A 12,175-nucleotide genomic window follows, 5' to 3' on the forward strand; every position below is an offset into this window, starting at 1 on the left:
AAAAAAATTTTTTTTAATTTAAAAAAGCACTGTCCAAAGGCGCATTGGGAAGGAAGCAGGAACTGAAGCAGAGACCATGGAGGAACACTGCTCATTGGCTTGCTCTTCCGGCCTGTGCTCAGCCTGCATTCTTACACAACCCCAAACCATCTGCCCCAGGGGTGTTACCATCCACAGTGAGCTAGGCCCTCCCACATCACTCAGCAATCAAGAAAATGCCTCACACACATGCCCACAGGCCAGTCTGGTAGAGGAAATCCCCCAGTTGAGGCTCCCTCATCTCAGGTATGTCAAGATAACAACTGAAACTATCCAGCACAACACCCAAACACACTGCTTTTAAATCAGAATATTCTACCACTGTCCTCAAAGGCTCATAGCCATCTTATAATGTAAAATATATTTAATTCATCTCCAAGAACCCAACTTCAATAGTTCCAACATTATTCGAAAGTCCAAAGTCTCTTCTGAGACTCAAGGCAATCTCTTAACTGTACCGTTCTGAAATCAAAAAACAAGTTACATATTTTCAAAACTCAATGGTACAAAAATAAATACTCCCCATTACAAAGAGAAAGAATGAACACATGGCAAAGACATATCAGATCAAAGCAAGACAGAAACCCAGCAGGGAAAATACCAAAACCTGCAGGTCCACCTCTAGCATTTAGGATTTGTGATAATATCATTGGAGCTCCTGTAACAGGTTTACATAGTCCTCTCCCTCCAGCTCTGTTACCTGAGGCACATGTGACCTTTCTCTTGGGCTGGCTTCACAGGGTCCCTGAAACTTTCCACTGTTGATGGCTGGTGTTTCTGGCATTTCCAATATTCTGGGGTCTCTACTGCAACTTAGGCTTCACTTTCTCAACTCCACATGATAGTCTATCAAAGTACCCTTTTAGGTAATCTGCCCCTACCACACTCTGCCTAATCTTACAGGCCATTTCACAGTCCAGTGGCCTTTTTTTTTTAGAGCAATTTTAAGTTCATAATAATCTTGAGTAGCAGGTACAGCAATTTCCCACAGTCCTTGTCCGCACACATATATAGCCTCTCCTACCATCAACATCCCCTACAATATGACGTATTGTTATCATTGATGAGCTGACATTGATAATTTAAGTTTCAAATTTTCCATGATGAATTTTCTGCTAATTGAAAGGTATAATTAGGTAATACAATAATGGTTCTAAATGCAGATTGACTGTAAGGCAAAGCTCTTTCCTTGGGTAACCACTGAAACAAATGGCTACCCCTGCTCTGTGGCTCAGATGATCTGGAAATCCCACTGGTATGAACTCTTCTTCACACATCTTTGCTCACTGTAAAGTCAAGATAGGGTTGAAGTCTCTTTGGAACTGTGATGGTTGATATTATCAACTTAATAAGATTTTCTAAGTATGTGGTTATTAAATAATTTTAAAATAAATAAATAAATAAATAAATAAATAAATGAGAAAATTGGGGAAAAAAAATAAAATCAAACTACCTAGGGTATTAACGAGGCATATCTTTGAGTGTGTTTGTGAGGGCATTTCCAGACAGGATTAATAACTTAAAGAGAAAGGCCCACCTGAATCCCAGACTGAATAAAATAGTAAAAAGGAGAAAGCCAACTGAGCATCACATTTATCTCTTTCTGTTTCTTGACTGTGGATGAAATGTGACCAGCCACCTAAGGCTCCCACTCCCTTCTCCCGTCAGACTCCTGCCCCCACATCACCTCAGATTCCTGCCCCCATGTCACCTCAGACTCCCGCCTTCATGTCACCTCAGGCTTCTGCCCCAACATGACCTCAGGCTCCTGCCTCCATGCCTTCCCTGCCACAATGGACTGATTAGCCAACATAAATCCTTCCTCAATTAAGCTGCTTCTTCTCAGGTATTTGATCATAGCAATGAGAAAAGAAACTAAGAAAACTTGGGCTGGAGAGATGGCTCAGTGGTTAAGAGCACTGGCTGCCCTTGCAGAACACCCGAGTTCAGTTCCCAACACCCACATGGTGGCTAACAACCATCCATAACTCCAGTTCCAGTAGATATGATGCCCGCTTCTGACCTTCATGGGCATTGCAGGACATGAGTGTACTTACATGCAGGCAAGACACTCCTACACATAAAATAAAATTTTTTAAAAAGAAAGAAACTAAGAAAACTTATACTAGGAGTGGGGTCATTGCTATGAGAAACCTAGTCATGTGGTTCATGGGCCTTTGGAACCAGTTTGTCATAATGAAGCCTAATATGTTAATAAAATTCTTTTAAAATATAATTAAGTAATTAAGCAAGTCTCTGGACCTTACTGTCACTGCTAGAAAAGTATAAGTTACTATAAATGTTTTGGAGCACACGATGGCATTATCTAATAAAGAAACTGATGTCTTATGGTAAGTCCATCCCATAACAATATCATGTAGACCCTGGCAAGGAATATGCTGATGTATGCCAGGAAAAAAACACAAAACCTCGAAGTTCAAAATTAAAAATAATCTTCATGCCCTAAAAGTCCAAAACTATTGTAATCATATAACAGTATTCTAACAATAAAAATAAATCACTAGGCCAGCAAGATGGCTCAGTGGCTAAGTGCCTTTAATCCCAGCACTGGGGAGGCAGAGGCAGGAGAATCACTGTGAGTTTGAGACTGGACACGTCTACATAGCAAGTTCTAGGTCAGTCAAGGGCTATATAGTGAAACCCTGACTATAAATAAATAAACAAATGTAATTTAAAAAGTAACAAGGGGTTAAGGAGATGATTCAGCAATTAAGAGCATGTATTGCTCTTCTAGAGGACCCAAGTTCAGTTCCCAGCATCCGTATTGGGTCCAAGGGATCCAACACCTTCTTATGGACTCTGCAGACACCTGGACTCACATACAGAAACCCACACATAGACACACATATATGCATAATTTTAAAATTACCAGCTTAAAAAAAAGCACCAAAGAAAGACAATGACAAAAGTTTTCTGTGAATTGGACAAGTTATCGGTCATTCAAAGTATTTACTACTAAATGAGGAAATAGACTTAACCTCTTAACAAAATGTTAAAGCTAAAATGTCATGAGTATAATAATATAAAAGCAAATTACACACACACACACACACACACACACATTTGTCTATTTGAGACAGTGTCACTCTGTAGCCCCAGCTGGTATGGAATTGGCTATGTAGACCAAACTGGCCTTGAACTCACAGAGAGCCACCTGCCTCTGTCTCCCAAGTGCTAGGACTAAAGGTGTGCAATACCACACCTGACACAAATTATATTTTTTAACACAAATAAATCCAGAAGGACTTTCAATTTGTTCAACCTAGTAATGTTTTATAACTCCTGAGAGAAGCCTTGGAATATATTCAACATAGTAAATTTTTGGAAGATCAAAGCTCTTTCATTTAAATAAATCCAACTCATTAAAATAAAATTAGTTCTACTCTGATTCCCAAAGTCACATAATCACAGAGGTTTCAACTGTGCATCTAGGCCATTCAGTAAAGCACTGAATGACACTTTTTCTACATGCCATGCCCATGCATACAGAGGTGGACTTGGTCCCTTGCCTGTGAACAGCAAACAGCTATTTGTGTTCAGCATAAAATAAATGTCTGGTCCGTGAAATCACTGTCTGGTGAACTAAAGTTCTAAGGCTTAGATGCAAAGAGTGTAAATTGAAATTAAAAAATAACCCAGTCTACTAGAAAACTTATCTATGAATTATTAAACTTATGTAATATATCATGACTTGGATGTTCAAGGATGTTTATAAAATGCCAAACACAATGAGCAAAAATTAAGAACAATGAAAGAAAAAGATAAATAAAAATGCATCTCAAAAGTCAAAGCAAAATGGCCTGGGTACCACACACAAGCTCTGAAATGTTTGCAGAGTTCTCAATGAAAGTAAGAAAAGGGGCCATGGCTTACAGCATCTTCCACTGATGCAGTCAGCTTAGGGCTCTAATAGTGAGTACACAAACAAGCCTTCAACACAGAAGGAGAAAGACTGGTGAATCCAAGATAGAAACTGCAAATATAAACACATGTATGAGAAAGAATAATTCAGGACATTCTAAGGAAGAGAAGACCAACATGGCAGTCATGGATGGATCAAAACCAAAAAAGGAGGCATGGAGGGGCACAAGCACACTGGCAGGCTGTGCTCACCTCAGTCTTCTTTTCTACATCAGATGCATTTGAGACACTCAGTTTGTAACTATTCTTAACTGAGAAGAATCTGCAAAAACACCCATTAGACACAATCATCCCAAAAAGTCCGCAGTGTGTGTACAACACGTGACTGGATGTGGCATCTCACAGAGGCTTGTTAGACTTCAGCTTGTGGAACTAGTACAAAACAGTTGAAATACTAAAAAGTCTATTAGAACTCCAAGATGGTGACCCAATTTTTGCCCTTCACATTCTAGGAACATTCCACACTGAAATACACAATGTGGGAAAAATACCAGGTAATAAGAACCCAGACACAACCTTGTATAGTATAAAGGGAGGTGAGTTAAAAGGGCTGAAGACCTGAACTTGGGCCTTTATGGTACTACAACTTTGGGGAGTTGCCTGGTCTGTAAAAGGGTGTCTACCCAGCCCACTGCTTCAGAATGCCAGGAGCACTATAATGAAAATAACATATGAGACAGGGTTCTCAAAAATCATACATGTTTGTTTTATTACAAAACTCCCAATAAACAGTCACTAAATAGATATGTGGTATGTTTGAAAACGGTTTTTCTCTGGTTATCATTTAAAAACATAATTGAAGGGAACTAGTCTCTGGCTTGTACACTATAATTGCATCGATGCAGTGTACCAGATGAGCCATTAAGACAAATTTGCTGTAATCCCCTGCCTGGGGCAGCAGCCAGTCATTAGGTGTTAGAAGCACCAATTATGCCAGGTTGTCTTTGCAACCTATGCAATCCATTTTTCTTTCATTTGTTACCATTTCTTCCAGGCTCTGATTCAAGTTGACCATTTATTCCCATCAATAGATGCTTGCTGCTTCTGTGTTTCCTTCACTCCACCAGAGAGTGGCATTACTTACCCTGTGGACCCTTCAGGGATGCTGCTCTGCTTGGAGTCAAATGTAAATACACTACAGTTTCCCTTTGTTATTGACAGGCAGAAAACGTGTGGACTCATTTTGCAGCTGGCCTTTTAAAGTCTGCAGTATTTGTCTTGATTATAGTACAACCAGGAAACTGGCCACTAAACAACTGAATAAGAATCCACTCATTGCCCTGGCATTGGACACCAGAGCCTCAGGCCCCAAGCGCTAGGCTAAGAAATGTTAAATTACTGTGGTACGAACCACAGCATCACTGAGAGGTTTTTATTCCTTCGTTCAGTGTCAGGGGCACAATCAGCAGGGGATATTCCAGTGAGAGGTAAGAAAGAAGGGAAATAGACTCAACCAAACAGGAAGTCAGTATAAAAGGTGCTGTCTACTTAGGATGGGGCTAGGGAGGTTAGGGAAAGGTTTAAATAGAAATGGAGACGTATAAATGAAAGGAAAAATGGAACCCCACAGCCACACTTGTTCCATGTTCATGAGGTGCCTGAAACTGTGATAAGACTTTCCTTGTTTCTATGGACAGTTAATATTTATCTAGTTTTTTTTTCTGTGTGCATATTATCTCATTTCATGCTGATAGTCATTCTATGATGTATGTCCCATTGCTATCCTCATTCTACAGGGGCTGGAGACAGGCCTGATGTATCATGCAATTCCTCAGGTTCACTAAGGAGATAAGCAGAGCACCAAGGATGGAGCCCCATTTTCTTTACCGAAAATGTGAGTTCTTAACCATTATCCCTCCCATTATGTGAAGGCTAGCTTGAATTGACCACAGCTGTAGTGTACTTATCAAGGAAAATATATTAAAGCCAACAACAAGAAGAAAGCTATAAAAGTTAATACTTTGAAGGGAAATAAAGAATTACACTATAAGAATTAGAAACTACCTTTTTTTTAAGAATCAGGGATGGATTTATTTAGTATTATATATGTTTCTGTTTCCTACTATAAATTAGAGACAGGAAAGTAAGAGTTATAAAAATAAACCTGCAAAAGAATAAAAAGTCCAAAATAGATGTTCTAAAAGGAATACATGAAAAGGCAGAAACTGTAATAACCCAACAAGCTGAGTTGGCGGGAAGAGCATTAGCAAAAGGAAAATGAACTGCACAGCTTCTAAGGACCCCAGCTCAGGCCTTTCACCATACACATATGCACATAGACTGTGAAAAAAGCCTTCAAAATAAAAACAACCCGGCTCCAGGGGTAAGCAGCAAGTAAGGTATATAGAAGCGTAGAGTGGGATTACAGAAGATTCTATACCACTTCCCACACACACCAAGGCTCCTAGTTAAGTCACAAAAGGCCACAGGAGCCAAGTAAAGGGGCCTTGAACCGAACACACAGTTTGCCATTTCCCTAAGAGCTCATGTCATTTCTGGTGCCCTGCTCTACCCCTTTCCAGGCCCTTCCCACTCATCTTCTTCAACCTGTTAATCACTAAATACCAGTAGTTTTTAAATGCATATGTCATTTATATTTTAAATAAAACAGTACAAAGACAGCTGCCAGCAGTCAAACCCTATTAAGAAATCTATGCGAACTGGAAACTTTTCCTTTTTGTCCTCTTCAAGATAAACACAAAAAGATTCCTTAGCTGCTCTCATTTTCAAGTTCAATTCTAATCATCTGTGTGCAATCAAAAGCTGCCATGTGCATCCTGCATGTTTGAAGAGTCCAAGAGCAGAGGCGGCAGAGAAGGGGTTCAGCCAGTCAGAGGTGAATTGAAAACCCTCCCAGGGTTCAGCACCCCTTGGGAAGTACATCAGGGTAGGGTGTTCAAAAATCAAAGTTTCGATTTACATTCTTTCTCCCTGAAAATTATAATTGAAGGGGAGAAAGTGACCTGAATGCAATCTTATGTTCCACTTCCCAGATGTGAGAATAAATGTGCAACTCTGTATTCCGGTCAACGGTCCATTGTTGCCAGACAAAAGTAGGAAGCTAGTTGTCTAAGAGAGAATGTACGCTGCTCCTTCTTCTGTAAGACACAGCTTCTTAAACAGGGAATGTGTTGAAAGACAAATCCAAATCATTTGCGGAAGGGGGCAAGTATTCTCTTCCTTAGGAGTTCAATTCTAATTCTAATCTTCACTGTCGGAAATTCTATTCCTTGAAAAAGCTAAAACAAGCTTGGAAAACAATAAAAACATTTTATATTAAGGATTTAAAATGTCCCAAACAATACCCAGATGCAAAGATAAATATTGTGAAATAATTGTTTCAATTTGCCATAGAAATTTCCCATAGGCACTATCCCAAAGGACATTCTCCCCATCATTAGTGTTCACCGTGGGGTTACCTTAGCAACTGAAGGACTTTAATACCAGCTTGATTGTCAAAAAAGAAGGTGTGATGATGTCTGCCTTATAGAAACCATCAGAAGTGACAGAAGGCTAGAAAGCAACACTGAATAGGTATACAAATTACTTTTTTTCATCAAAATTTCCGAAAGAAACACAGAAACTACCAGAATCAGTTGTTGTCCATAAATGTATTAATTTCAAAACTGGAAAGAAAAAAAAAAGAAGCAGAAATTTGTATGTTGGAATAAATCTGTCTTGTATAGGATTCCTACCCAATAGTGTTTCCTCTGATGCCATTTCCAACTTACTATCCAGCACACAGCTTTGGGGCAGAGTAACAAAGCAGGCAGACTCCATGGTCTGCAGGCCAACAAGCAAAGCAAACCTCATGGCCCAGCATGACAAAGACCTGAAGTTGTGACCTTCAACTTCAACATGACAAAGACCTTCAACGCAATGAAGTTGGCCCAGTCAGCAGCCCGAGCCTGAACCTGAACCTTGCTCTCCTTTCCTCCTGTATCTGTTGACAACAGATTGCATTCAAGGATAAAAACAGAACCGGCTCTATTTCAAGTGTTAAACTGGTTATACATCTCTTTTCTCTATTCAAAGAAAGAAACAGAGCTTTTCCTCTGCAAACACTGCCAAGCCACACATTCCCTTTCTCTTGCTGCCTAGGAGAAAACTGACAGGTCTATGTGACTTGAAGCAAGATACCCAAGTCACATAAAGTTGGCGACTTCCCTTGAGTCTTTCATAATGAACTGGTAATTACTTCTTAGTGGCTTTTCCTGCAGATAACTAGCAATATTTAAACTGCTCTTTAAACTCCTTCTGTGAACACAGGATCAAGAGGTTAACCGTTGCTGAAAAACTCTTAAAACTTCCCTCTGAAGTCCCAGGGTCTTTGCATTTCCTTTTCTCTTGTTAGTTGTAATGTACAGAGAAACAAACTATCAGCAGAGCAAAGTGCCATGCCCACCACCCTTCTCCTTTGTGATAGCATCACGTTACATTCCTCATACGGTGCATTACATGTGTGGTTCATGACAAGGTTTACTATGTTTCCTTTAAGTCCTTATTCACTGTGCTGTGACTGGTTTTTATGAAAGCAGACACTGTTCAAACTTGCCCTGAGAACAGGTACTCTGCAACCCATGACTCATACCTCTAATTTCTAGATTAAAGTTTAAATCTATGATAGTGTTATTTGTCAGTTACGAACATACTCTTAATCTGATCTATGAAATAAGTAATTAAACTATGAAATGCTCTAAGCCACCCCAGTCAGTCTACCAGTTCTACCAACTGGCCCTCTTTGATGACAGATTTCAACCAGCAAATATCCATTGCCCCCTAAACACATAAGCTGTGTTTAACCCCACGACTTCCCTAAAGAAAAGTCAGAAAGATCAACTAGTTTTCCCATGGAATTTCCTCTCTGCATAGAATGGCTTATAAAAACAGGAGGAAAACTGAACTCTAAATTTATACAGCAAACTAAGAGATCAAGCTTTGTTTTGTTAAAGACAATATTTTCCCTGTAGATTTAATTTTTAGCATCAGCTTTACAAAACCAAGCTTCATTATGTGTTTGGTTGATATACTAGAAACCATGTATTCCATAAAGGCCAGAAAAATACCTGCCTAGGAGTCCCTGAATAAATAACCCACTTGTACCTTCAGACATATATGTGTCCAAATTCTTTTTTCCACAATAACAATTTTCCCTGGCAAAAATAAAATCTATCAGCCAATTTGCTATATATTAATTATACATATTAATATATGTGAGAAAAATATTTACATCACTTTTTTTTTTTTTGGTCCTTTTGAGACAGGGTTTTCTGTAGCCCCAGCGGGCTTGGAACTCGCTATGTAGACCAGGCTGGCCTTGAACTCACAGAAATCTGCCTACCTCTGCCTCCAGAGTGCTGGGACTAAAGGCATGTACCACAATGCCCAGCTGTGTGACTTTTTTTAATTTTTAATAACTACATGATTAGAAGAAGCATTTCATTGCACCTTTAACATATTCATTAACACACTCTGGAGCAAGAGTACATCTCTTTCACAAGTGGCTGTAAGCTTCTAGGTTCACAGTTGAATTAATACAGTTATACAATATTGAACTCAGTATAAGCCCTGTAAGACATAAAATTGAATGTGTTTTTAACCTTTAAAAAAGATCTCCATTTCATTTTAGAATATATTGTTCCTTGCAGAAAGACGCATTGTTTTTGCTACTGAGATGTTGGCGTATGCATCTCTAATCTGTATGTATCTGATTATTGCTAGTCATAATCCATTGTACTTGGATCCTTGGTGCCTGTGTATGTCTATAAAGTCATCGGGTAGATTTCAATGGTAATGTTTATCACCTCTACTAATTAAAATGACGTAAATTTCCATGCTGCCTCCTCAAATATATTTTTTTAACTTGTTGATTTTTTTTGTGTGAGTGTGTGTGTGTATCACACAGAACATGCCAAACCATCTTATTCAAATATACACCCACTTCCCAGATGGCGCCCTCCCATAGCCTCCCTCCCCCGACTAGAGCCCTGATAACTCTGATATCTATGTAACTGTCTGCTGTGTTGTCGGCACCCCAGCCATTCCACACTATTTGTCCCTCTGGTGAATCTAGTCAGTCTATCTAGAGGTCTTTGTTTTAGGAAGGTCAGCTGTTCCTCATCTAGCAACAATCAGTTGTCCATATTCCTTTAGGTATGATTGGAGTTTGCTGTTCATTATCCAAATTCTATGCTGGGTTACTATCAGGGAGTCTCTTGGGTACCTCGGCCAACAACTCAAAAGAAGGTATCTCCTATCTGGTATTGTTGTTTGTTATGTAGACTTTAGCTATACATATGGAGTCTTAAAAAATTATATTGGCCCTTTTAATCTTTGGTTATACTTTCCTTTTGGGTATTTAAGGCCAGTTTGCCCAGATAAACCGATTTAATTTTACTCTTAAGGTCGTTTGAGGATCTGTTCCTCAGGGGTCACACGGACTTGGGAGGAAACCCTGGCTCGTTTCTTTTACCAGTTCCGCCTATGTGAAGATAAGTCAAAGGTCCTACTTGACCATGGCTGGCTTCACTTAGAAGCATGGAGGAAATGATTCCTCTGTGTTGACCCTCCTCTTTGTAGATGGAACATTCGTTCAAGTCCAACTCGTGGGGTCTCCTCGGCCTCCTTGATCAAGAGGACAGGTGACCCACCACAATTACAGGACATTTTGAGAGATGCTCATAGTCCCCTGGAACTAGTCGACCTAGGAGGGCAAGGAGCAAAAACTGTCCTTTATGTCCCTCTGACCAAATTAGTATAGGTCTCAAAGTATGTCTGTTAAACATCCAAGAAGGTTAGTTCAACCAGTCTGGTACTTTTAATTATTGTGTGTCATACAGATAAATCTTGAGCAAAGACCAACTATTCTCAGATAAACCTTGCCTAGACATATATTTCTTGATCTGCTACGTATAATTTGTCAGTATGTTGTTGGACTACTATGGTTCCCACCGGTTTTCAAAACTAGCTAGGCATTCTTTATCTCTTGCATCATCTCACCCCTCCATCATGGTTTTCCACTTAAGGTGCCCCCATTTCCCCCCTATCTCCCTTACTAATACCCTTTTCCAATGGTCTTACCTCTCTTGAGCTCCTTCTTTCCCTTTAACCCCTGGGTTCCTTGTATACCCTTACTTCCCCCCTCCCTTAAACTAACCCAATTTTTATCCATATCTCCCCTTTTAAGGCCTGTTTCCTACTGTTCTTCTCTTTCACATTCTTTTTTTTTCCTTTACAACCCTGGTTCTTTCCATTATCCTGGTTCCTATAGTTATGTCTAGATGCATATTTATTTATACATACTCACGGTTTGGTTCTACGATCCACATATGAGGGAGAACATATATCAATTTTTTTTTCTGATTCTGTATTACTTAGTATAAGTTTCTAGTTCCATCCATTTACCTGCAAATTTCATGATTTCAACTTTCTTTACTGCTGAGTAAAACTCCATCATATAAATGAACCACATTTTCATTATCCACTCATCAGTTGAGGGGCACTTAAGTTGCTTCCATATCTTAGCTATTGTGAAAAGAGCAGCAACAAATTTGGATGTGCAAGTGACACTGTAACAGGGTGAGTCCTTTGGGTATATGCCAAAGAATGGTATAACTGGGTCAAATGGTAGGTTCACTTGTAGTTTTTAAAGGATTCTCCACACTGCTGTCATAGGATTTGCACAAGAAATTGGTTTTAATTTGCATTTCCCTGATTATTAGTGATGTTAAACATCCTTTAAGTGCTTCATAGCCATCTTTACTTCTTCTTTTGAGAACTCTGTTCATCTCCTTAGCCCATCTTTTTATTGGGTTACTTCTCGTCTTGATTCTCTGTTTTTGGAGTTTGTTATACATTCTGGATATTAAACCTCTGTCAGATGTGTCACTGGTGAAGATTTTTCTCCCATTTTGTGGGTTTTCTGTTCACTTCCCTGGTTGCCTCCTTTGATGTACAGAAGCTTTTTACTTTAATTCTTGCCCTTGTTTCCTGAGCAATTGATGTCAGGTTTAGAAAATCCTTTCCTACACCTATATCTTATAGGTTCTTCCCACTGTTTTCTTCTAACACTTTCAGAGTTTCAGGCTTTACATTAAGGTCTTTGAGCCATTTGGAATTGACTTTTGTGCAAGGTGAAAGACAGGGGTTTAGTTTCATTCTTCTACAAGTGGAGATCCAGTTTTGCCAGCACCAT

General features: G+C 39.3%; 1 protein-coding gene across 2 annotated transcripts in view; it reads right to left on the reverse strand.

Annotated features, from left to right (window-relative positions):
- Positions 1 to 12,175, reverse strand: part of Arhgef28 (Rho guanine nucleotide exchange factor 28) — a 373,543-nt gene that overhangs the window by 190,814 nt on the left and 170,554 nt on the right. The gene's annotated exons all lie outside the window — the stretch shown is intronic.

The sequence above is a fragment of the Nannospalax galili genome, unplaced genomic scaffold, assembly GCF_000622305.1.
Source record: "Nannospalax galili isolate Female #2095 unplaced genomic scaffold, S.galili_v1.0 scaffold898, whole genome shotgun sequence".
Taxonomy (NCBI): domain Eukaryota; kingdom Metazoa; phylum Chordata; class Mammalia; order Rodentia; family Spalacidae; genus Nannospalax; species Nannospalax galili.